The sequence below is a fragment of the Chiloscyllium punctatum genome, chromosome 8, assembly GCF_047496795.1.
Source record: "Chiloscyllium punctatum isolate Juve2018m chromosome 8, sChiPun1.3, whole genome shotgun sequence".
Lineage (NCBI taxonomy): Eukaryota > Metazoa > Chordata > Chondrichthyes > Orectolobiformes > Hemiscylliidae > Chiloscyllium > Chiloscyllium punctatum.
In genome coordinates this window covers 92,750,056-92,775,225 of record NC_092746.1, presented here as the reverse complement: position 1 = coordinate 92,775,225, position 25,170 = coordinate 92,750,056, and the positions used below count along the sequence as shown (strand labels likewise).

At 41.0% G+C, this 25,170-nt stretch overlaps 1 long non-coding RNA gene across 1 annotated transcript; it reads left to right on the top strand.

Annotated features, from left to right (window-relative positions):
- The first annotated feature begins 15,622 nt into the window (after positions 1-15,622).
- Positions 15,623-24,014, top strand: LOC140480756 (uncharacterized). Its single transcript, XR_011961394.1, has 3 exons — positions 15,623-15,728; positions 23,719-23,820; positions 23,917-24,014. It is a non-coding gene; the product is annotated as an uncharacterized lncRNA (long non-coding RNA).
- Positions 24,015-25,170: the final 1,156 nt, after the last annotated feature.

Here is a 25,170-nt window from a genome sequence, read left to right as displayed (position 1 = left end):
GTTCAGGGATGTGTAGGTTAGGTCCATTAGTCAGGGGTAAATGTTGGACAATAGGGGAGGGGCATGTGTCTGGGTGGGTTCCTCTTCGGATGGGTCGCTGTGGACTTGTGCTAAAGGGCCTGTTTCCAGACTGTCGGGGTTCTTTAAAAAACTATCAGGCCCCCTGATTATTGAATCTCCCACATTTGCTAACTTGCGTTTTCTTGCTATGTTATCTACATCGCTTGCTGGGGCATCTGATCAACAAATGTTTCTCCCTGCAAAATGTTGCAGAGTGAGGGATCCAGTTGACTCTGAAACTGTGAAACCTTCTGCTGCAAGATAACAAATCTTATACACTTAGTATGTATACAATTAAGATTTATGACAATAGGTCTTTAGTCTGTAACAATAACTTTGCATATCTTAGACCATAAGACACAGAAGCAGAAATTAGGCCATTCAGCCCATCAAGTCTGAACCACCATTCAGTCATGGCTGATAGGTTTCTCAACCCCATTCTCCTGCTTTCTCCCCATAACCTATTTATCTCAGTCTTAAATATACTCAATGGCCTGGCCTCCACAGCCCCTCCATGAATGTTGCCCACCCTGCTGAATATTATGAATATGTTTAATTTGGATTTGCAACATCTGCAGTACTTTGGTCCTATTTTTGAACATTCTGAGAACCATCTCAGATTCTGGTCCCTAGGTGGTTTACTGAAGTATCCAGAGTGAGCAAAGACTTGCACTGACAACCAGTTTAGGATTACAATGTAGCACACCTGCGTGCACTGGAAGCTGAATATATTAATACACCACTCCCAATTCTTTGAAATCAGAAAGAACATGTACATATGCTGCATCTGTTTCAACTTAACAAAATCAGTGACAGCCTTTCGTTGGTTCATTTCTCAGGGCAATGTCTTGTCTAATTCCAGTCAACCTGTCTGACCTAAATTTTATATATATTTGCAGTTAACTGTCAGTCATCACTAACCAGTACGTTGCTCACAGCAACATCTTAACCACAAAGAGTCCACTTGCCAACCAACCAGCACTTTGCTGTAAATTTTGGTTTTCCCCTTAACTTGGTATCTTTGCAAATTGGCCTGATGACTGCAAGACAAAAAACCTTCAGCAAAAATGTGTCTTTTTCAGCAATACTCAATATTATCTAAATAACAAGATTTTGGATTTATTATACAGACAAATCTGGGGATTTTGATGGATAATTTATAGAAACCAAGAAAACAGTGTGTGTCAGGAACAATGCTCAATAAAAGAATTTATAGCCAAAGATAGACCACAAATATTAAGTGATGATAATGAGTCTGTGCAAGACATTGATATCAGTCAAGATTAAGTGTTGCTGGAAAAGCACAGCAGGTCAAGCAGCATCTGAGGAGCAGGAAAGACGACGTTTCAGGCAAAAGCCCTTCATCAGGCTTTTGCCCGAAACGTCAATTTTCCTGCTACTTGGGTGCTGCCTGACCTGCTGTGCTTTTCCAGCACCACTCTAATCTCCAGCATCTGCAGTACCCACTTCCGTCAAGACATTGGTACGTTCACTCCTGAAGTACTGGGCACAATTCCAGTTGTGTACGACAGCAAAATCAAGGAATAACAGAATTGTGATGGTGCAGAGGAAACCATGCCTGCAACCAGCTTTTCAAACAAGCTGCATTACCCAGTGCCAATCTCCAGCCTTTTCCCCATACCCTTGCACATTCTTTCTGTTGAAATTATCATCCAATACCCTCTTGAATCCTTCAGTTGGACCTGTCTCTGTCATGTTTCCAGAAAATGCATTCCATACCTTAACTATTCACTATGATAACGTTTTTTTCCCTCATTACCCTTGCTGCTTTTGAACGTCATATGCTCTCTTGTTATTGGTCCTTTTATGAACAGGAACATTTTCTGAAAATCTGCCCTATCTAGCCTGCTCATAATTCTATAATATTCTATAAAATCTCCTCGTAACCATCTTCCCTCCAAGGTGAATAGTCTCAACTTCTTTAATCTATCCTCATAACTGAAGTTCTTTATTCCTGCAACAATTCTTGTAAATACTTGTGCACCCTCTCCAATGCATTCAAATCTTTCCAATAATGTGGCATCCTCACTGTAAGCATTATTCAAGCTGAGGTCTAACAAGATCAACATCACTTCCTTGCTCTTGTACACCCTGCCCCAATTAATAAAGCACACTCTGTATGCTTACGAACTGATCTCTTTTCCTGTCCTGCCATCTTTAATTATCCATGCACACACTTACCCAGGACCCTCTGTTCCTGCACTCCCTTTAGAATTCTACCATTATTTTATATTATCTTTCAATATATTTTTACATCAAATTGTATCATCTCTCACTTCTCTATCTTGAACCTCATTTGTCAGCTATCTGCCCACTCCAACAAGGATATCCATGCATTTGATATGATGCAGTAAAGGGCCTGAAGCTTTCAAGCTATGTTAGAATGTTGAAGAATGTGGGATTATTTACTCTGGAACAACAAAGTTGCAAATGAAAAAATACGTTATTATCTAAGTATTCGAGATACTACAGATAATGTAAATTAAATTCTGATATGTTTGAGAAATTAGTCAATTCTAAAACCAAGGGAGTTCAATGTGGGTAAGTGTGAGGTGATTCACTTTGGTATGAGTAACAAAAAGATGGGGTACTGGGCTAATGGTCGGATACTTGGTAGTGTGGATGAGCAGAGGGATCTTGGTGTCCATGTACACAGATCTCTGAAAGTGGCCACCCAGGTAAATAGTGCGGTGAAGAAGGCATATGGCGTACTGGCTTTGATTGGTAGAGGAATTGAGTTCCGGAGTCCTGAGGTCATGTTGCAGTTGTATAAGACTCTGGTGCGGCCGCATCTGGAGTATTGTGTGCAGTTTTGGTCGCCATACTATAGGAAGGATGTGGAGGCACTGGAACGGGTGCAGAGGAGGTTTACCAGGATGTTGCCTGGTATGGTAGGAAGATCATATGAGGAAAGGCTGAGGCACTTGGGGCTGTTTTCATTGGAGAAAAGAAGGTTTAGGGGTGACTTGATAGAGGTGTACAAGATGATTAGGGGTTTAGATAGGGTTGACCATGAGAACCTTTTTCCACGTATGGAGTCAGCTATTACGAGGGGGCATAGCTTTAAATTAAGGGGTGGTAGGTATAGGACAGATGTTAGGGGTAGATTCTTTACTCAGCGAGTCGTGAGTTCATGGAATGCCCTGCCAGTAGCAGTGGTGGACTCTCCCTCTTTATGGGCTTTTAAACGGGCATTGGATAGGCATACAGAGGATAGTGGGCTAATGTAGGTTAGGTGGGCTTGGATCGGCGCACCATCAAGGGCCAAAGGGCCTGTACTGCGCTGTATTTTTCTATGTTCTATGTTCTAAGACCATAGAAATAGAAACAAGAGCAGGCCGTTTGGTGTGTCTCAGGTTTTGAAGATAAATTTGGCACTGTTTAGATTTAGCTACTTTGAACAGAGGATGTTAGCTGTTTAGGGAGGAAGTGAATGGCAAAGTTAACGATGACTGGACAGGTCTTTGAGAAAACACGATTACATGGAGTTAATTCTTTTTGACTGGCCAGATGGCTCACAGTTTTCAATAATTGTTACATAATTAGTTAAATTTCTTGTCTCTGTTTCTTCACAGTAGATAAAGATATTTCTGTCTGTCTACCAGTTTGTAAACTATATTAGCATTTAGATCATAGATTTTTTTCCAATTCTCCCAAAATACTAACAGTACTGTAACAGGAGAGCAGGGTATATTTAATAATAACTTTCAATAACAATACAAATCATTTTCTGGAATTTATCTTCTTTTTCTTTCCCTCTCTTGCTCCCCCCTCCCTCTTATAAAACTTCATATGTTTTAGCTTATATTCCAAGGAATAGCAGGAGATCCGATTCAACACACCCACAGCAAAACCCTTAAATCGCTACAAGTAGCATTTGACCTGTTTTGAATCCTGCCTCACCGGTAAAGTGGTAAACATACAGCAAGGAGAGACAGGCCTGAGGAATCCTCAGCATGACCCTGGAGTCTCATAAAACTAGGCCCAACATCAAAAAGAAAATCTCTTATTTATTGTCATCTGCAGCCTTCCTCAGCTGATGCATCGTTCTCCTCCATGTTGAACATCACTCAGAAGAAACACTGAAGGTAGCGAGGGCACAAAATGTACACAGGGTGAGGATACATTCTTTAATGACTGACTCAGTAGCAACATTACTGAATGAACTGGTTGAGACTTACATGGTATAGCTGAAAGGCTACAGCAGACAGTAAGAGATCGAACATGAAAGGAAAATGTATTTGCTTCTATCTTCATCAGTCTACCTGACCTAGATGCATCTGTTCATGAGAATATTGAGAGGAGTGACCATTGCAAAGTCCTTGCAAAGATGAAGTCATGGCTTTATGTTGAGCACATCCTTAATTGTGTTGTATGACACTATGACTCTGTTCTGAGTCTGGGATAGATTCAGAACAAATCTAGCAGGCCAAACTTTAGTATTCATGCGGCACTGTTCCCACAAGCAGATGCAGAATTGTATTCAAGCACATGGTGTTACCACATGGTTCTGACTATTCCTGATTCTACTATTACTATCAATCAAGAGACTGAAGCTGGTTCAATGAGGAGTGTCAAGAGCCCCATTAGGAAGATCTAAAAATTAGATGCCAAAAGCATAACAACGTGCAACTCACTGTGGAAGAGGCATGTGATAGACAAGGCTAAGTGATCCCATGACAAATGAATCAGATGAAAATTCTACGGTCCTACTACATCCAATTATGTGTGTGATGGACATTTCAACAACTAACAGAAAAAGTAAGCTCCAGGAGCATTACCATCTTCAATGATGGTGGAACCCAGCAGGAATGTAAAAATCAAAGCTGATGCACTTTCATTCATCCTCAGGCAGAGTGCCAATGGGATGGTCCATTTCAACCTCTTCCTGACCCTCCTCCAAACATTCAATTCACTTTGGTATAGCAAAGGCAAGAGGCACAACAAAATCCTAGCTGTAGTGTTGAATACATAATTCCTGAACTAGCCATCTCTAACCAGCCATTCCAATGCAGCCACAACATTGGCATGAACCCAACTAAGATAAAATTGTTGAATTATGTCTTGTCCAGAAAAAAACACAAGAGAAACCAATTAGCATCCCATCTATTTATTCTCAATTATCAGAAGTGTGTTGAAAGATACTATAAACAATGCTAGCAAGCTTATCAATACTCTGCTCACCAGTACTCATTTTGGGCTCCAGCAGGGCTACTTACCTCAGAATTCATCACGGCCTTTGTCCAAATGTGACCAAAATAATTGAATTCTAGAAGTGAAGCGAGACTACCTGCCCTTGATATTGTTTGACCAAGTGCAACATTGAAGAGAATGGTAAAGTTCAGATCAATGGGAATCAGGGACAAAGCTCTCCATTGTCTTGAATCATACATGGCATAAAGGAAGAAGACTTTGTCGTTGGAAGCCATTAATCTCAGTCCCAACATATCATCAAAATCTTTCCCTCTACCAAAAGGCACATGTCATGCAACAGAATTTTCTCCACTTGCCTGCTCGAATGCAGCTCCAACAACATCCAAGAAGCTCAAAACCATTCAGGCCAAAGCAACCTTGTTGACAACATTCATTCTCTCTACCACTGGCACATTAGGACTGCGGTGTGTATTGGTGCAAGATATATGTTAGCAACTTTCCAAGGCTCCGTCATTGAAGTTGGGAATGTTCATAGATCTGCCTTTTTCTGTTGGTTAATTGTCCACCAACATTCATAACTGAATGTAGCAGTACAGCAGAATTTTCACCCGATCTATTTGTTGTGGGGTTACTTAACTCTTGTCTATCATATGCTTCTTCCATACATTTAACATATATGTTCCTGTGTTGTAGCACCTCTCATGTGCACAACCTCTACCACCGAGAAGGGCAAGGACAGTTGACTCATAGGCACATGCTGCCACCTGCAAGTTCTGCTTGAAGTTACACACCTTGCAAAGCAGTTCAGTGTGTTAAAATCCTGGAACTCAGTTCCTCGTGGCAGAATGAGAAGGATTTCATTACATGGAGAGTTCTGACTCAAGAAGCTAGTACAACATTTCATAAGCAACTAGGGACAGCCAATAAACATTATCATTTCAGGTGACACCCAGATCCTATGAACAAATACAAACAGTTGTAACAAGTTGAAGGTATGAAGAAAAATTGGAGCAGCTGGTTAACATGGCATTGGCTAACACAATCGATGAAGAGTCTGTGAAGGGAGAGAAATTTAAAAGTACCACTTTATGATTTCTGTATGAGAGAAGTTTTTAAGGGTGATGATTTTAGTGGGAGGAAAGCTAATTGAATTACTACCTGGCTGAAAGGGGTGAAATCTAAGGGTTAAGGGTTTGTTTTAGTGTATCTTAAAAGAGGCAGTTATGACCCACAGGGTTCAGTTTCCAAGGCCACTTTTCTTCACTGTGCATATCAGTTATTTGGATGTTGTTCTAGAGGCATTATTATCTAAATTTTCAAACAACATCAATCAGAGGTGCAATTACGTCTTTAGACAACCAAAAGACAGTGCAAAGGGACTAGTATGGTAAGGGAATGAGCTCATAAAAAGCAGTGATTTTACTGTCATTAAAATGGCTTATTTATGAACATTAATTGATAACTAATAATATTGCAAGTGAACATTTTCAGTGCATGTTCTTCACAGAACATCATCAGAAATCCTCTACAAACACCTAAAGAACATAAATGTTAAGAACTAAATATGACAGAAGTAACAATTAAATGCAATTTAATTAATATTAAATTGTGCTATAATTCAAGTATACAATTTCCTTTGTGCCAATACATATCTTGTGCTGTGAGTGATGACAATTAACTGGAAGAACTATTCCTAGTCAAAGTCTATCGCTACTGTTTTTCTGTCTATTTTCAGAGACTGCTTTTCTGTAAAAGAATGTGTTTGCTGGAAAGGGTGGAAACACAAGGTGATAGCTGGTGATAGCGCATGTAAATTTTGTGGTTGTGTATTATTAAACGTTGTTTTTCAATATTGAGGGAAAATCAGATCAATTATCCAATTGTTTTAATTCACCAAATGAAATATGATGCTTCTATCATTTAAGGTAAAATAACCTATAAAGGCAAATTGAACTTTACTGTGAAAGTGCTGTATCATTTATTTAGAATATTTACCATTACATCTGAGCCTCAACCTAAGATAAGTGGGCTATCACTAACTCAGCAGTAGATAGAAAAGCTGAGGGAAAAACCCAGCTGCAGTTCTGAATTTACTAGCAGAATATTACTGCCTATGCTAGGGGGAATGGTAACTACATCGAGAAAATGTTACGATAAGCTAGTTTTTTTGCACCTTTTCAACACTTATGATGTATTGTTGTACAGTAATTTCATAACTGAATTTGTTACTCTGGGAAACAGACTGGCATTCGTCATTACATTTATATTTTAAGGCATTTGACGTAGAGACTAAGCTGCTCAAGTATATCCTAGGACGTTGTGGAAAGCTAGGGAAGGAATTGCAGGGCACTGAGCAGAGATATTTGTATCACTGACAGCCATGAATAAGGTGCCAGAAGACTGGAGGGTGACTAATGTGCCATTATTTAAGGAAGACTGCAAGGAAAAACCAGGGAACTACAGACCAGTGAGCCTGATGTTAGTGGTGGGTAAGGCGTTTGAGGGCATTCTGAGGGACAGGATCTACATGCATTTGGAAATGCAAGAACTGGTTAGGGATAGTCAACATGGCTTTATGTGTGAGAAACTTGGGTGAGTTTTTTCAAGAGGTGACCAAGAAGATAGATGAAGGCAGAGAAATAGACATTGTCTAAATGAACTTAAGCAAGACCTTTGAACATGGTAAACTGGTTACTAAGTCCAGATCACATGGGATCTAGGGAGAGCTTGCTAATTTGATACAAAATTGGCTTGACAGTAATATGGTGGGAGAGGGAGATGGTTGTTCAAGCTGGAGGCCTATGACCAGCCACAAGAATCGGTGCGGGGTCCACTGTTGTTCACCATTAGTAAACATTTGAATGAAAATATTGGAATCATGGTTAGTAAATTTGTGGATGACACCAAAGTTGGTGATATAGTGGTCACAGAAGAAGATTATCTAAGAGTACAGCAGGATTTTGATAAACTGGGCCAGTGGACCGAGCAATGGCAGATGGAGTTTAATTGAGATAAGTGCAAAGTTTGCATATGACAAACTCGGGCAGGACTTGCACAGTTATTGGTAGGCCTTGTTGTCAAACAGAGGGACCTAGTTCCTTGAAGGTAGCATCTCAGATAGATAGGGTGATGAACAAGGCATTTGGCCCACTTGCCTTCATTAGTCAAACCATTGAGTACAGAAGTTGGGATGTGATATTTTGGCTGTCCAGATGGGAAAGATGTTATTAAACTGGAAAGAGTGCAGAAAGAAAATTTATAAGGTTGTTACTGAGACTGGAGAATTTGAGTTATACGGTGAGGCTGGATAGGCTGGACATTGCCTCCTGTACTGACCTCATAAAGGTTTATAAAATCATGAGGGGTACAAATAAGATAAATAGCCAAGGCCTTTTCCCCCAGGGTAGAGGTGTCCAAAACTAGAGAGCTTAGATTTAAGATGAGTTGGGAAAGATTTAAAAGGGACCTGAGGGACAATTTTTCACATAGAGGGTTGTGCATGCATGGAACAAGCTGCCAGCAGAAGTAGTAGGAGATAAATACAATTACAATTTTTAAAGGACATTTGGACAACGTTTAGTGAGATATGGACCAATCGTATGCAGACTAGTTCAGTTTAGGATATCTGATCAGCATGGACAAGTTGCGCCGAAGGGTCTGTTTCATGCTGTTTGACTCACTGTTGTTAGTGCCACTCAGCTGTTGGTGGGACAGTGTCCAATCTTGAAAGCTGATGGAAGTCTGACTCTTTTCTTCAGGGTTTTGGCTGAAAGTGAAATTTGAATTTGATAAACTATCTTGAATTTAAAAAGTTAGCCTAGTGATCACCATGTAACCATTGCCAAGTGCTGTAAAAACCTATCTGGTTCTCTTGAGAAAGAATTCTGCCATCCTTATTTGTTCTGGCTTACATGTGAGTCCAGACCCACAGCAATGTGGTTGACTCTATACTGCCCTCTGAGATGGCCTAGAGAAATAATCAGTTCAAGGGTAACTATGGATGGCCAACAAATGTGTCCATATTCAATTCAAGAATTAAAAGACATTTTAACAAGGGTAATGTCAAAGAAGAATTTGACCATTGAACTGGGGAGAACTGAATGCTTATCCAAAACATGACGTTATGTTCAAATATTTTGGAAATGTGGGGTTTAAAGCTTTGGCAATTAGAGAAAATGAATCAAATGCCAGCCTTTTGAGGAAGGGATGATGCAAAGGTTTCTTTGAGAGAAACACAAGCCTATGGTTATTGGAAGCATATCGGTTGATTAGGAAATAGTTGCAGGAGGAGAGGGTTTTGAAGGAGGTATTTTGTGTAAAAAGAAAAATAAGAATATCGGTGATGAGGTGAAAGATGTTTGTGGCAAGAGAAAGGACATAAGAACTAGGAGCAGGAGTAGGCCATTCATCCCCTTGAGCCTGATCATGGCTGATATCATCTCAGCCTCAATTCCGCTTTCCTGCCTGCACTCCATAATCCTCTAACCCTTCACTAATTGAAAATCTGTGTATGTTTTCCTTAAATTTACTCAGGGTTCAGGCATTCACCACACTCAGGGTAGAGAATTCCACAGATTTAGGACAGTTTGGGAGAAGCGGAAAAGAGAATATATCTCGTGGCCAGGACTAAATTGATGTGGGAAGAAGCTCAGGTGATAGCTAACATGTACATAGAGATGAATGTCTGAGTAAACCTTAGATTACATAACAAGAGGTGCCACATCAAAGGTGACTACACAAATAAAGGGCTACACATTAACATGAATAGAGGATTGGTTAACACACAGGAAACAGAGCAGACATAAATGAATTAGTTTTGGGTTGATAAGATGGAAAAGATATGATGAGTGGAGTGTCACAGGTCAGTGCAGACTCTTGTATTTGCAACCTATTTCAATGACTTGGATGAAAGGACAAAATGTAGGGTTGCTATTTTGGCTGATGACACACCGATAGCAAGAAAGGTAAATTGTGAAGTAGACATAAGGAGTCTGTAAAAGGATCTACGTACGTTAAGTGAAGAGTGAAAAATTGGTAGATAAAATCTAATGTGGGAAAATGTGAAATTGTCCACTCCAGGAAGAATGAAAAGACAGTATATTATTTAAATATAGAGATTAGAATTAAAAAGGGATCTGGATGTCCTTGTACTTAAATTGCAACAAGTTAGCATACAGGTACAGCAAGAGATTAGGATGGCAAATGGAATGTTGTTATTTATTGCAAAGAGAATGGAATATCTACATAGTGAGATTATGCTTCAGTTATACACGCTTTGGTGAGACCACGTCTGGTATACTGTGTACATCTGGTATACTATGGGTTGTCTTATGAGGAAAGCTCGGATTGGGTGTGTCTCCATTGGAATTTAGAAGAACAAGAACTGATCTTATTGAACCATTTAAGATCCTGAGGGGATTTGCCACGGTATACGTTAAAAACATGTTTCCGTCACACAAGGCATTAAAACTAGGAGACACCATTTTAAAAATAAGTAGTTTCCCATTTAATGTAGAGCTGATGTAAATTTTTTTCCTCTCAAATGCTTGGAAGAATCTGGAATACAGATGCATTAAATAATTTTAAGGCAGAGGCAGAACATTTAGTCATAGAGTCATAGACATGTACAGCATGGAAACAGACCCTTCAGTCCAACTTGTCCATGCCGACCAGATATCCCAACCCAATCTCGTCCCACCTGCCAGCACCCACTCCGTATCTTCCAATTCATATATCCATCCTATTCATATATCCTTTCTATTCATATACCCATCCAGATGCCTTTTAAATGTTGCAATTGTAGTAGCCTCCACCATTTCCTTTGGCAGCTCATTCCACACACATACCACCCTCTGCGTGAAAAAGTTGCCCCTTAGGTCTCTTTTATTTCTTTTCCCCTCTCACCCTAAACCTATGCTCTCTAGTTCTGGACTCCCTCACCCCAGGGAACAGACCTTGTCTAGTTACCCTATCCATGCCCCTCATGATTTTATAAACCTCTATAAGGTCAGCCCTCAATAGGGAAGTTAAAGGGTAAGTTAGATAGACCGGAAAGTGAAGTTGAGACCACAGTCAATTCAGCCCTGATCTTATCAAATGGGACAGCTTCAAGGATCTGAGGGTTCTACTTCTGCTCCAATTCAAATGTTAGGATATAAGAACCAGGGAGTTAGATATAACAGTTAGAGGAATTTAGGAAAGTGAACAGAGGAAACCAGTGTAGTTAAGAGTCTGTGAAGAGTATAAAGAGCTCCATGGGTTACAAAAATATTAGAGTGTTTTGGATAGTACAAGGAGGATTGGGAATCTGGGATTTGAAAGTATAGTCAAAAGGCCTGGAAAGACAATCAAAGGATTCATCATCTGCAAGGACAACAAAAAGTTCATGACTTGAAAGTGTAATCCTGTAGTTTCGGCATGCGAGAATTGTTATCGGATTTTAGGACTGTAAAAACAGTCAGAGGTGTCTGGTTCTTTTTCAAGTACAAATACAGTTCTATGAAGACAGTTGCAAGCATGTATGTGAATATAAAAGCAGGAGCATGTGTAGGCCATTTAGCAGCTGGAGCCTGCTCTGCCATTTGATAAGATCATGACTAATCTGATTGTAACCTCAAAGATACATTCCCACCTACCCCAATAACCTTTGCTTAAGAAGAATCCATCTATCTCTGTTTGGAAAATATTCAAGGATTCTGATTCCACCACTTTTTCAGGAAGAGAGTTCCAAAGATTTGCAGCCTTCTGTGAAAATTATTGCACCTTTTCTTTGTTTTAAATAGGTAACCACTGATTTTTAAACAGTGACACCTAGTTCTAGGTTCTGCCATAAGTAAAAAAAAACCTCACCACAACTATCGTAAAAGCACAAAAAAAACATTCAGAACAGCAAGCTGTATTTGCAGGATTGGACAGCAAAGTTGCTGTTAGTTTTAGAATTATCCAGAGTCAGGGTTTAGAATATCTTCTGACTGGCTTAGAAGAAAACTCCAGAAGTGGGAAAACTGCTGGAAGCTGGGTGTATGTAATACTCATATATTTGTTTTGAAAGTTTTCTGAAGTCAGTAAGAAGAAAGCTTGAGAAACCAATTACAACCATGGCAACTGCATTTGGTTTTTAAGTGGAAATAGAGATACCCATCACTGAGGTTGAGTATCTGTAAACTTGTTGGTGGTAAATGAGTTGAGTTCTCATTTTTGATTTTTCTAATAAAACCATTTTAGCAATCTTGTATAATGGAAAATGGTTCATTTTTTGTGTTTGAGTTATTAATTTTGATAATCTTTTGCGAAAAGTATTCTATCATCCTCTTGTGAATATGTTCAATTACTTACCTCCATAGTGAACAAATAATGAAAATAAAACTTATCGTCTCTCAAGCCAGGTTTCACTCTTCACCAAAACAAGCATTTGGATAATCAAAGAAGCCAATGGGATATGGGAAGTGGAATAGAAGTTTGCGGAACTCATAGATACTTGGTTGAAGTTGACAGAAAGGTGAGAAATGTTCATATACATCATATTGTCCCATGGAGGAATGAACAAAAACAATCTTTTTGATCATCAGTGCATTGCTAGGGTCTGAAGCACTAATTTCTGAAAATGAAACAGATGTTTCTTTGAGTACTGATCTGACACCATATAGTCCAAACCCTGATTCGACACTAAAACTTGTAAGAAGATCAGGAAGGCTTCATAAACCAGTTTCTAAATATGATTTGTAGATGTAGTTTTTTAAAAATAAATTGTAACTATGCCAAGTGTACACATTCATAAACATTTATTTATTTGCATTTCACTGCTGCAGTTGTATAGTTAGTGAAACATGGAATTTAAAAAAAACTTGTTTTTGAAAGGGGAAAGCTATGTAATGTGTTTATATATTATGAGCATGTGCGCTATACAATTACATCATTAAACACATGAACAGTTAACTTGGTGTCCGTCTTTCATTGCAAGTGCATCTCAATGTGTAACAATGAACTATTGTTCTGAACCTTGGGCCAACTGTTCCACGTGGCTAGCTCAAACTAACTGAGGAGTATGCATCACGTTCACTTCAAAAGAGTTCACTTTCTAGCCCCACACCTTTATCAGAATGGGAGCAGTCTATTCAACTTGAAAATGACTGATCTGTATCTGAAGTCTATTTATTCACCTTTGCTCCATATCCCTGAATTGTCTTGTTACTTTAGCTCTCTAATCTTTACCAGATTTAGAAACCCTGCATCCCTTGTTGTGTCCTCTAAGCTCAGAATCTGGTGTAGTTCCCTCCCATTTCATTGGATCACACTTTTCTAACCCCTCAGCTCCCTGTTTTCCTTCCAAAGTATATAATTCACCTCAGAGTGCATTGTAACAGGAATAGACCATACAGATTATTGAGCCTAGTCAGCCATTTAATACAATCATATGCTGATCCCACACTATCCTTAGAACTCTTTACTCAGTTGGTAACCATAAATCAAGCCATCTCTACTTTAAACATAATCAAAGGCTGTGGTAGAGAAATCTAAAGGTTGACAAAGCTCTGAGTAAAAAAATTAAATCCTAATCCCAGCCCTAAATTACGTGCAATTTATTTTTAAACTGTGCCCCAGTTTTAGATTCCCCAAGCAGAGGAAACATCTGTAACTTCCTTTCTACCTATTTTTCTAATCAACCTGTTTAGAAATATTATTGAAGAACTCTGGAGCAAATGCGACTTTAACCCAGGCCTCCTGTTCCAGGGATAGGGACACTACCACTGTGTCACAAGAGGGTTCTTCAAATGTTGATAATTAGTTTATTTTTCTAATTAACCTGTTTCCTTTTCCATCACTTCTTTAAGTCTTTTGAAGGTTTCAATGAGATCACCTCTCAGTCTTCAAAGCTCCAGAGAATGCAAGCCCAGTTTACCCAACCTCTCTGCATAGGACAGCCCCGCCAACCCCAGAACAAGTTTGGTGAACCCCTGTTGCATTTCTTCTCTGAAAATCATATTTCTCCTAACCTTGTAAAAACTCAGTGTATATTCCTCTTTTTTGAGATGTACCCACATTAAAGGTTCCAATTAAATCTTTATTCTCCACTCTCACCGGTTGTTTCTTTCTGTCTGATTTTCTTTGGCATCTAATCTTTCGAGCTCCACACCTCCAGCAAAACTGAGCATAAGAGAAAAAGTGGCTTCAGGAAAATTTCCAGCCGTAACTTTGCTTTCAAAAAGATAAATCTTTTATATGTTTGACAATATAAGTAGATATTCAGAAGTCATTTTAACATTAATGAACTATTTCCCACTATTGACTTTGAAAAGGATGCATTGGACGAATTCTTCATTAGCATCAAATTGCCTATTTTTGGCCACAGAATAAACAAAACTTGGAGATTACCTTGCCTCCCTGTTACATGATGTACTCTTGCACTTTCTGTGCCTCAGAGATGATATTCCTATACAAAATCTATGTTATCACAGTTGCTTAAGCGCCACTTTTCTGCACTGGCTACAGGTGAGGTACCATTTGCCTTCTTAGAAAATGAATGTCACCTTAGTTACTGTTTTGAACAATAACAATCAGACAAAATCTTGTTAGTTGAGCAGTCCTTCAGAGTTTTATGCTAAAGGAAAGGAGAAACTCCAGTGGGAAGATTTTTGAACCAGTAAAGTAATCCAACAATCTTTCCATTCTCAAATCCAGCCCTGCACAGAATCAAATGAGTACAATTATTGGCATGCCTGTATATTTAAGGCACTTGGCATAAGAAAAAACAAACAAGAAGCAATGGTGAATGTCAGGTCTGTGAAATAACATCAGGAAAGGAGGTGTAACATTTGTTCGTGCATCTGCAGCAAAAATGTAAAGTCTCCAGAGAACAAAGAACATTGCAACTAGAGACTAAGATTTTCTCAGCAGTTGGTCTTTAAAAGTCTGGAGCCATGTGGAGGCCTGGAGCCATGAAGGGGGCCAGAAACTATGGGAGAGGACAAGAACGGTGGGGGAGGCATGGAGCTGTGGGGCAATCTAGTTCCATGATCTGTCACCATAAAAGTGACAACACAGAACTTTCATGCATCGGGTTCTTTTCAGGGAGTAACTGAGGCAAATGTCTGCCAGTTGTCTGAGCACAGTTACGTAGCACGTATCATTAGCACAAGAGTAGAAAGGGTCAGTACATTTAACATTAATCTTGTCCCTGATTAAAAATCTATAGTTCTGCCTTCTCTTACTCCCACCAATTATCATAACAAAAGAATGCTAAACAATAACACAGAGAACCACCATTTGTAGTGCCCCAGTGCCAATATTTACATGTGAACCTATCTATTGTTACTGCTATGTCATCCGAATCCTTTTCCCACTGTGCCTACTTCTGTAACCAGTGGTTAGGTTAAGATGCAGTAAAAGGATATAGCAGCAAGGCAGGCAATGAGATTACGACTGATTCTTAGGTGAAGCTAAATGGTCACAGATCGATGGAGCAAAGCAACCTGCTTTCTTGCAGCAATTTATGTGTAAGTAGATATTTGTGCTGTTTGAATTTGTATCCTTAAGCATTTTGCATAAATCCTTAGGAGATAAGCAGGGCTACAGACAACAAGTAGCAGACACTGTGTGCCTGCAAGTAAAACAACAGACCAGAGATTCATTCCTATCTTTTTTTTGATCAGATTGTTAACTTCTGTAAGGTGTTGAAGCCATGTTCTTTGTATTGTTGTTGCCAAATTGATAGGCTTGCCAATCTTGTCATGCTGTTTTGTCTCTCCATTTTATTTGTCTTTCTCCTGAACAATGGATATAGAAATTATCACCTTGTTTCAACCGCTTGCAGTAGATACTCTCAGATTTTACTATTGAAATAACATGCAGAGTCCAGTCTGAGGGTCATTCACAGCAGCAAATAAAACTTTTGATGGTACAGTCATGAAAATCGTGACAGGAATTCAGAAACAAAAACTCTTTCAAAGCTTGAAAAATCCACACAAGTAAGCAAACTTAGACAAGGCCTTTAAACCTTGACACTGCTGCTAATTGCCTGCAATTTAGCAGGCAGCACACCCAGAACGTCTGGCTTCACCATTTGGAAACTGTTAGAAGGTTTTCAGTGAAATATATTAGAAATTCACCTCACATGTTTTCTGCAGTACTACTATTTCCCATACATACCTGTAATTAGTGTACAGGAGCTAAAAATGTTTAAAACAAGGAGCATTAGCTAAATAAAAATCATTAAACACCCAATATTTCTGATATGATATCCTAGTCAATGTAATATACATGTAGAAGGACATAGCATTAATAATAAAATAACTCCAAGAAGGCCGGTATCCTGTCACCAAGTCAGCCTTTACTTAGACATACACAGGACATGACACTAACCGAGCTAGCTCAGAGCTGGCTCCTAAATTGAACAGAACTCCTGACAGTCCTATTTATATCTGTCAGACTCCAGATTAACTGCCCCAATCAGAGAACTCATGTTCAGTTAGATTCACCCGGCTAACCTCAGTACAATTACTACATCCCCCCCCTCTCTAAATCCTGGAATGTAGGCCCGTTCTTCTTGCTATGGCTCCTCGTGGGGCATTTTCGTACCAGCTCCAGTTCCTCGTGTACCAGACCATAGCCTGCCTCTTGCACCTGGAGCATCACAGTCGAAATTCGTGTTCAGGTTGTAACAGTGTCAAGGCTAAAACATTTCCCATGTCCATCTCATCCTCAGACGTTTCTTCAATATTAGGTGGAGCAGGAGAACCCACAGGTTCTGACATCCTTGCTGGATGTTCTGAGGAGTCAGCTATGTTTTGCTCCTGCCCTGTTTGTGAGGTTTCAGCTTTGATGTGGTCCACATGCTTCTTCAGGACTGCCTCTCCTTCCTAACCTCACATTGACCATGCCTCTTACCCATGAAGGGCCATTGCCATGGTTTTGACACCAAATGTTGTCCGTGGAGTAAATTGCCTCTCTCACTTCATGGAGTCTTGTGTCCGGTATTGATGTTCCTGATGCCATGTCACCCCTCAATCTTTGTCCCTGTGTTTGATGAAGTAACTTTATGCACATCCAACCTCTTTGAATGGGCATCCACAATGACTAAAAATATAGACCGCATGAAAAGATTGGCATAGTTGCTGTGTAACCGAGTCCATGGTTTACCCAGCATTCCCACAATTGTGAGACAGCTGTTGACGATAACTTTTGTCCTTGTTGACACTCTGGACACTGTCCACCAATGCGACTCTGTCTGTATCGAATTCTGGCCACCCGACATAACTTGTCGTCAACATCTTCATTTTTGGAACCCCTGGATGACCCTGATGGAATTACAAAGAACAGAAGAACAAAGAAAATTTACAGCCCAGGAACAGGCCCTTCACCCCTCCAAGCCTGAGCCGATCCAAATGTAATGTCTAAACCTGTTGGTCAATTCCTAAGCATCTGTATCCCTCTGCTCCCCACATACTCATGCATCTGTCCAGACGCATCTTAAATGAATCTACCGTGCCTGCCTCTAACCACCTCTGCTGGCGACGCATTCCAAATGCCCACCACCCTCTGTGTGAAGTACTTGCCGTGTGCATCCCCCTTAAACTTTCCACCTCTCACCTTGAAAGCATGACCTCTCATTATTGAATCCTTCACCCTGGGAAAATGCTTATCTCTATCCACCCTGTCTATACCCTTCATGATTTTGTAAACCTCAATCAGGTCCCCCCTCAATCTCCATTTTTCTAGTGAAAATAAACCTAACCTACTCAACCTCTCTTCATAGCTAGCACCTTTCATACTAGGCAACATCCTCGTAAACCTTCTCTGCATCCTCTTCAAACCATCCACATCCTTTTCGTAATGTGGCGACCAGAACTGTACACAGTATTCTAAATGTCTTGTACAATTTTAACATGACTTGCCAGCTCTTATACTCAATACCCTGTCCAATGAAGGCAAACATACTATATGCCACCTGTGCAGCAACCTTCAGGGTACAATGGACCTGCACTCCCAGATCTCTCTGCCCACCAACTTTTCCCAAGGTTCTTCCATTCATTGTATAATTTGCTCTCGAATTAGACTTGTCTAAATGCATTACCTCACATTTGTCTGGATTGAAAGCCATCTGCCACTTTTCCACCCAACTCTCCAGTCTATCTATATCCTCCTGTATTCTCTGACAGTCCCTTATGCTTTCTGCCATTCCACCAATCTTTGTATCATCTTCAAACTTGTTGATCACACCAACAGTGCCCTCTTCTAGATCATTTATGTACATTACAAACAACAGTGCCCCCAATACCCACCCCTGTGGAACACCACTGGTCACCTTTCTCCATTTCGAGAAACTCCCTCAACTACTACTCTCTGTCTCCTGTTGCTCAACCAGTTCTTTATCCCCCTAGCTAGAACACCCTGCACACCATGTGACTTCACTTTCTCCATTAGTCTACAATGGGGAACCTTATCAAACGCCTTACTAAAGTCCATGTATATGACATCAACAGCCCTTCCTTCATCTATCAACTTGGTCACTTCCTCGAAGAATTCTATTAAGTTGGTAAGGCACGATCTCCCCTGCACAAAACCATTTTGCCTATCATTGATAGGATCTATTTATATTTAGAAAAGAATGAGCTTATCTCTCAGTACCCTCTCCAGCAACTTCCCCACCACCAACGTCAGGCTCACTGGTCTGTAGTTACCTGGAATATCCCTACTGCCCTTCTTGTACAGGGGACAACATGAGTAACCTTCCAGTCCTCCAGCACCTTGCCTGTATTTAAGGATTTAAGAATTAAGTCAATATCTGGCAGTGCACTTTGCTTGGGTCAATCACTCTTGCACTCAATAATAATATGTCATCCTCTCTGGTGATCTATTCTCACCAAGTCTAGAAGCAATTCTGGTTGTAAAGGCCCTTTTGTTTCGTCCATCGCCGCCAGATGTTTTAGTTTTCTCAGGACAGGATCTTTTTGTGTTCACAGTGTGATATTGGCAACAGTGATCAGAAGTGTGTCCAGAAAGTTTAAAACGAGAATAGACTCTTCCAGTAGTGATACCACTGGTGGTATATCGACCTGAATTCAACCTAAAGCTATGGGCATTATGGCCCTGTCGTCTTTAAGTAGTCCTAGCAAGGATTTGTGGTCCATTATTATTACAAATTTTGTCCATAAAGGTATTGGTGGAACCGTCTCACACCAAAGATAACCGTCAAACCATCCTTCTCTATCTGGGCCTATCTACATTCGGCATCAGCCAAAGTCCAAGAAGCATATGCTATCGGGCCTTCCTCGCCATTGGGCCACCAATGAGCCAACACTATCACGATACCATATGGAGAGGCACCGCATATCAGCACCACGTCGTGCTTGGGATCATAATGTGCAACATCTTAAATGACAATAGCCACTTCTTTATTTCCCGAAAGGCTACATCTTGGGCCATTTCCAAGACTGACCGTTCTTCAATAGTGAATGTAAGGGTACCAGGCTGGAGGCCAGCTTAGGTATGCAGTTTCCATTAAAATTCACCAAACCAAAAGACCTAAATTTTGGTACAGATATGGGAAGCAGGGAAGCAGGAAGCAGGGATTGCCTCAATTTATCTTCCAATGGGTGTAACCCACTCTTATCAACTCTGTAGGCAAAGTAGGTCACTGGGGGTACCTGGAGCACACAGTTTGCCCTCCGAAGGTAGACACCTTCCTTGGAGAAATGATTAAGAACTATACTCAATGTCTTGAAATACTCTTGGCACTCCTGTTTATTATTTTTTCTTTTCTTTTTAGTAGTGCTTATTTTTTCCCCACATCACCTGTGGTTATGTATGTAGTGACTCAGTAAAAAACAGGAGAATCGACGTTTCGGGCATCAGCCCTTCTTCAGGAAGAAGGGCTGATGCCCGAAACGTCGATTCTCCTGTTGCTTGGGTGCTGCCTGACCTGCTGCGCTTTTCCAGCAACATGTTTTCAGCTCTGATCTCCAGCACCTGCAGTCCTCACTTTCTCCTCAGTAAAAAACACACCACTATATAAGAAGACAATCCTGTTTATTTATTTTTTCTTTTTTTTTGTGAGAGACACAAGGTGCACGAATCTTTATTCAATTTCCAACACCAGGAAGATAGGAAAACACCTGAGTGGCCAGTGACAAGCCCTGCCCTTCACATCAAAGGGTAATGCTGTGTGATCAAAATGGTGAAGGGGAGGGGAGGGATTAAATCAAAATAGAGTTGGAGGAGGAAATAATGCACTCCACTCCCTGCGGCGCCCACCTCTCCCTGAACGACTCCAAGGTGTTGGTGGACACCGCGTGCTCCTTCTCCAAGGACACCCGGGCTCTAACGTAACCCCGGAAGAGGGGCAGGCAGTCGGCCCTAACGACCCCCTCCACGGCCTGCTGCCTGGACCTGTTGATGGCCAGTTTGGCCAGGCCCAGGAGCAGACCCACGAGGAAGTCTTCAGACCTGCCCTCCGTCCTCCGTACCGGGTGCCCGAAGATCAGGAGCGTGGGACTGAAGTGCAACCAAAAGCAGAGGAGGAGGTTTGTGAGAAAATCAAAAAGGGAGTGCAAACGCCCACACCCAATATATACATGGTCCACGGACTCCACAGCACCACAGAACAAGCAGTTGGGCTGGGAGTCCGTGAACCACCGCAATCTGCGGTTACAGGGGACTGCTGCGTGCAGCACCCTCCACCCTAGATCCCTGAGGGAAAGGGGGAGGACTCCTGCGTAGAGAGCCCTCCACTGGGGATCCCCACCGCCCAGTGGTAAATGGGCACGCCAAGGCGTGTCCGGACGGTGGATGAGGGAGAAGAGGTGGACGGTGTGTAGCAGCAGTCTATATAGGGCCCTCCTTTTTACCCACTGGAAGGGAACAAAATTAAAATTCCAGAGGTGGCTCAGGTTGTGGGGCACAGGCTCCCGCGGGAAGTACGGGACCTTGGGGCCAATGTGAAATTCCATCCGGGCTGGGGTGAGCGCGGACGGGATCTCACCGCACACCTGAGCGTCCTCCAACTGGTGCACTACGTCGGGTCCGAGCACCCCCGTTTTAAGGCGTCGGATGGCGGTGGCCATGTACCGAACGTCTACCGCTGCCCTGCTCACTATGTCCTGTGGCAGCGTCCAGCCCAGGGCCCCAGCACCCAGCACGTCCCCGACCCTGGTTACCCTCGCCGCCACGGCCCTCCCCTCCGACAGCCACTCGAACCCGCGAGTACGGAGGTGCGGATTCCTGAGCAACGGCTCCCTGACGACAGCCGCTACTCCAGCCGGAGGGTAGGCGCGGCACGATTCGACCATGTTCCAAACAGTGATCAGGTCCTGGTAAAAGACAAGTAGTGTCTTGAGGACGACCTCCAAACCGTCACGGTCGACGACAATCCTGTTTATATCTGTCAGCCAGGGCTCCCTGATTCGACTGGATTAACAGTCACTATCAGGAAACTCATATTCTCTGATATCCACCTGGCTGACCTCATTACAGTCATAGAGTCATAGAGATGTACAGCATGGAAACAGACCCTTCGGTCCAACCCGTCCATGCCGATCAGATATCCCAACCCAATCTAGTCCCACCTGCCAACCACCGGCCCATATCCCCCCAAACCCTTCCTATTCATATACCCATCCAAATGCCTCTTAAATGTTGCAATTGTACCAGCCTCCACCACATCCTCTGGCAGCTCATTCCATACACATACCACCCTCTGTGTGAAAAAGTTGCCCCTTAGGTCTCTTTTATATCTTTCCCCTCTCACCCTAAACCTATGCCCTCTAGTTCTGGACTCCCCAACCCGAGGGAAAAGACTTTATCTATTTATCCTATCCATGCCCCTCATAATTTTGTAAACCTCTATAAGGTCACCCCTCAGCCTCCAACGCTCCAGGGAAAACAGCCCCAGCCTGTTCAGCCTCTCCCTGTAGCTCAGATCCTCCAACCCTGGCAACATCCTTGTAATCTTTTCTGAACCCGTTCACTATAAGCAATTCTATTTTCTTTCCATTGAGCAGGATTTCTTTTGAGTGACAATCAATAATAGCATAATCAGAATAGTTGAACTTAAGTTTTTCTTAAGCCATATATATAGTCCTTAAAAAAAATTGAAGAAACAACCTAAGCGTTGCTGCTTCATTTTTTTTCACAATTTACAGTGCTTAACTGTTTTACAGAAGAGAGTGGTGCAATTCTTGGAAAAGGAATTGTTTCAAAAATATTTTGAGTCTTGTCTGAAAAGCACTTTAATCTTGTGTTTATGCCTATTGTACCACGAAGGCCTCTCATTCTCAACTTCTCCCCACTGCCTGACATGAGGTGACTCTCAGGTTAAACCACCACCAGTTGTCTCTATTGAAAGAGCAGCCCCATCATCTTGTAAAACTGTGGTGACTTAACCTTTACATTATGTTATCCCAGTATTCAGTATTTGTCACATGTGAGCCTGGCAGAGTTTCAGCCATTCCTAATAAGGTACTTATGGACTTTGTGAATATGACACTTATATCACAGCCACTAAACAAAATCTTCCAGTTTATCTGTTTCTATGACACTGTTTAGGACAGTGCATTTGTAGGACAGAGTTTGTAATTAAGTCAAAAAAAGTATTGTGGAGATTGAGATGCTGGATTTATTTTGGAATTCGACAGAGCTTGTTAATTAAAAGTGAAACATGATTATTAAACACAGCCATCTTCACTGATACTATTGTGGATTGCTCATCTTTAAATGATTAATCAATAGTGTATACAATTGAATAATGACGCTCATAGTTTTATCCCTACCACTGAAGTACTTTATGAAGTTCTGGGAAGGGAAAGTTACATTCATAGAAAAATAGTAGTAAATCAACCAAAGAATTGACATTTTGCTTGTAATGCTTAGTGATTTCCAAATGTCAGGAATGTCTACCTTAATGCAGTTCATTCCGGGAAATTTAAACAGTAACAATCCAATACATTTGAAATATCATTAAAAAGAGCCATGTCAGCTAGCCTGTACCTCAAGTGAATGAAACCAAACCGTTAACTTGTAAAAGATGCCTATTGATTTAAAGGAACTGCTTGGTTTCAAGGATGGAAAAACACTACAGCTCTAAGTGAAACCAACAATTGACTGTACCACCTAAATATTTACAATACATAGACAACTGATAGTTCCCAGAAGTCCACAGCTGATTAAATTCTGGTAATCTTGCAATGATTATGTCACCAGTTTAGTCTCTCATGAAGGATGTTATCACATACTGCTGAAATAGAGCATCCTGCTTGTTGGTTTCAGCCATAACATTAGTTTATTGAGAAAAGAAAACACTCTCCATATTACAGTTAAAAGAATGATTCTGTACTATTTATATCCAAATCTTAAAAAAAAGGGTTTTGCATCTTGTCTGCACCTGGAATACTTTAGCTGTCATGAGGCCAAGGTCAGGCCAGAATGCATTTTAAAAATTGAGATTTTGTGTGGCATCACTGGATCACTTCTGAAATGCATTGTGATTTTCAGGGGAACAGCAAGAAATAAAAGCAAACACTATGAATGCCGGAAATCTAAAATAAAAACAAGAATCACTGCAGAAACCTGATATGTCTGGCAGCATCTGTGGAGGTAGGAACAGGGTGAACACTTCTCAAACTTTATGACTATGGGTTCTGAAGAAGTCATGTTAAACTCGAAACATTTACTCTGTTCCTCTTTCCATAGATGCTGCCAGACCTGCTGAGTTTCTGTTTTATTTCTTTATGGGAGTGTGATGGATCCTCAGACGTCCAATTAATAAATTGCTGACTTGTGGAACTTGTATTCAGTCATTGGAGCAGCAGTTTGCAATTTTTAATCCGGAGGAAATGGAAAAATGGAGGGTTTAGGCTGTTTGGACCAAGCAGGACCCATGGGGGTTCATACTCAACTGTTGTGAGAAAGAGCAATTTAAACTCAGCCCCTCAAGTTACCTTCTCTGACTTTAAGATGGCTCTATTCATGTTCAGTGAATGTTTGGGTTCTTGAGAGGGATATAAGACTGCTAATGTCACTTGGGACTCCAAGGTGGTAGACAAAGCTCTGGTGAAGGAATGAGTAGCAACTAAAGGAGTTAAGATGAGAGCAGGTTCTCTGACATTGGGCAGATTAACAAAGCAAAGCTACATCAAATACATCCTGAGCACAGACAGGGGCTGCAAGGAGAAGAGCATGCCAGACAAGACACCAGGTATATGCCCCAGAGCTCATTGCTTATAAACTACTGAGTGCCAATGCTATAGGAGACTTCAACTTTCCAGGCAGTTGATCTTAGGCATTTATGTTCTGGTTCACAATGACCCAAAGTCTTGTAGCCACCATGGCAGTCCCTAATATGCTGCCATTAAGGTCACTGCAGCGTACAAAATTATACATCCAGATTATTTTATGGATCAGTTGCAAACCTAGGTGACATCTTGCAGTTAGTAACCCATCACAGCATCTGGCAAGTGACAGATGCCCTCTTTCATTGGGTAAGGTTTCTATCCATTTTGAGTCAGATAGTCTAGTACAGACACAGAGGACATTGGTATATGTCACCCTTGATGGATTCCCTCAGGTCCAGGAGACCATCAATCAAACCCACACAGCCTTTAAACACCGGTAGGCCAGCTAGACAGATTATTAAGCAGAAAAAGCTTCTACGTATTGAATGATCAGAGAACATGCATCTTACACATCTGCATTTGGTTCCTGGGCAGCTGTCATATTGCCTTTAGCCTCTTCAGGTCAACCATTACATTTTATAAAGAGACTGATAATTTTAAACAAGTAGTATGAATAAACAGTGATCAACTGAAACGATCATGTTACAAGATTTCAAGTTTTAAAACTTTTACTGGAACAAATGAGTTAAAAACATTGGTTAAACATTATTTAGGAAGAAACTAACACTGTAAGCTACAGAAAAAGATTTTGTTGTACTTCATTGTTCAATAT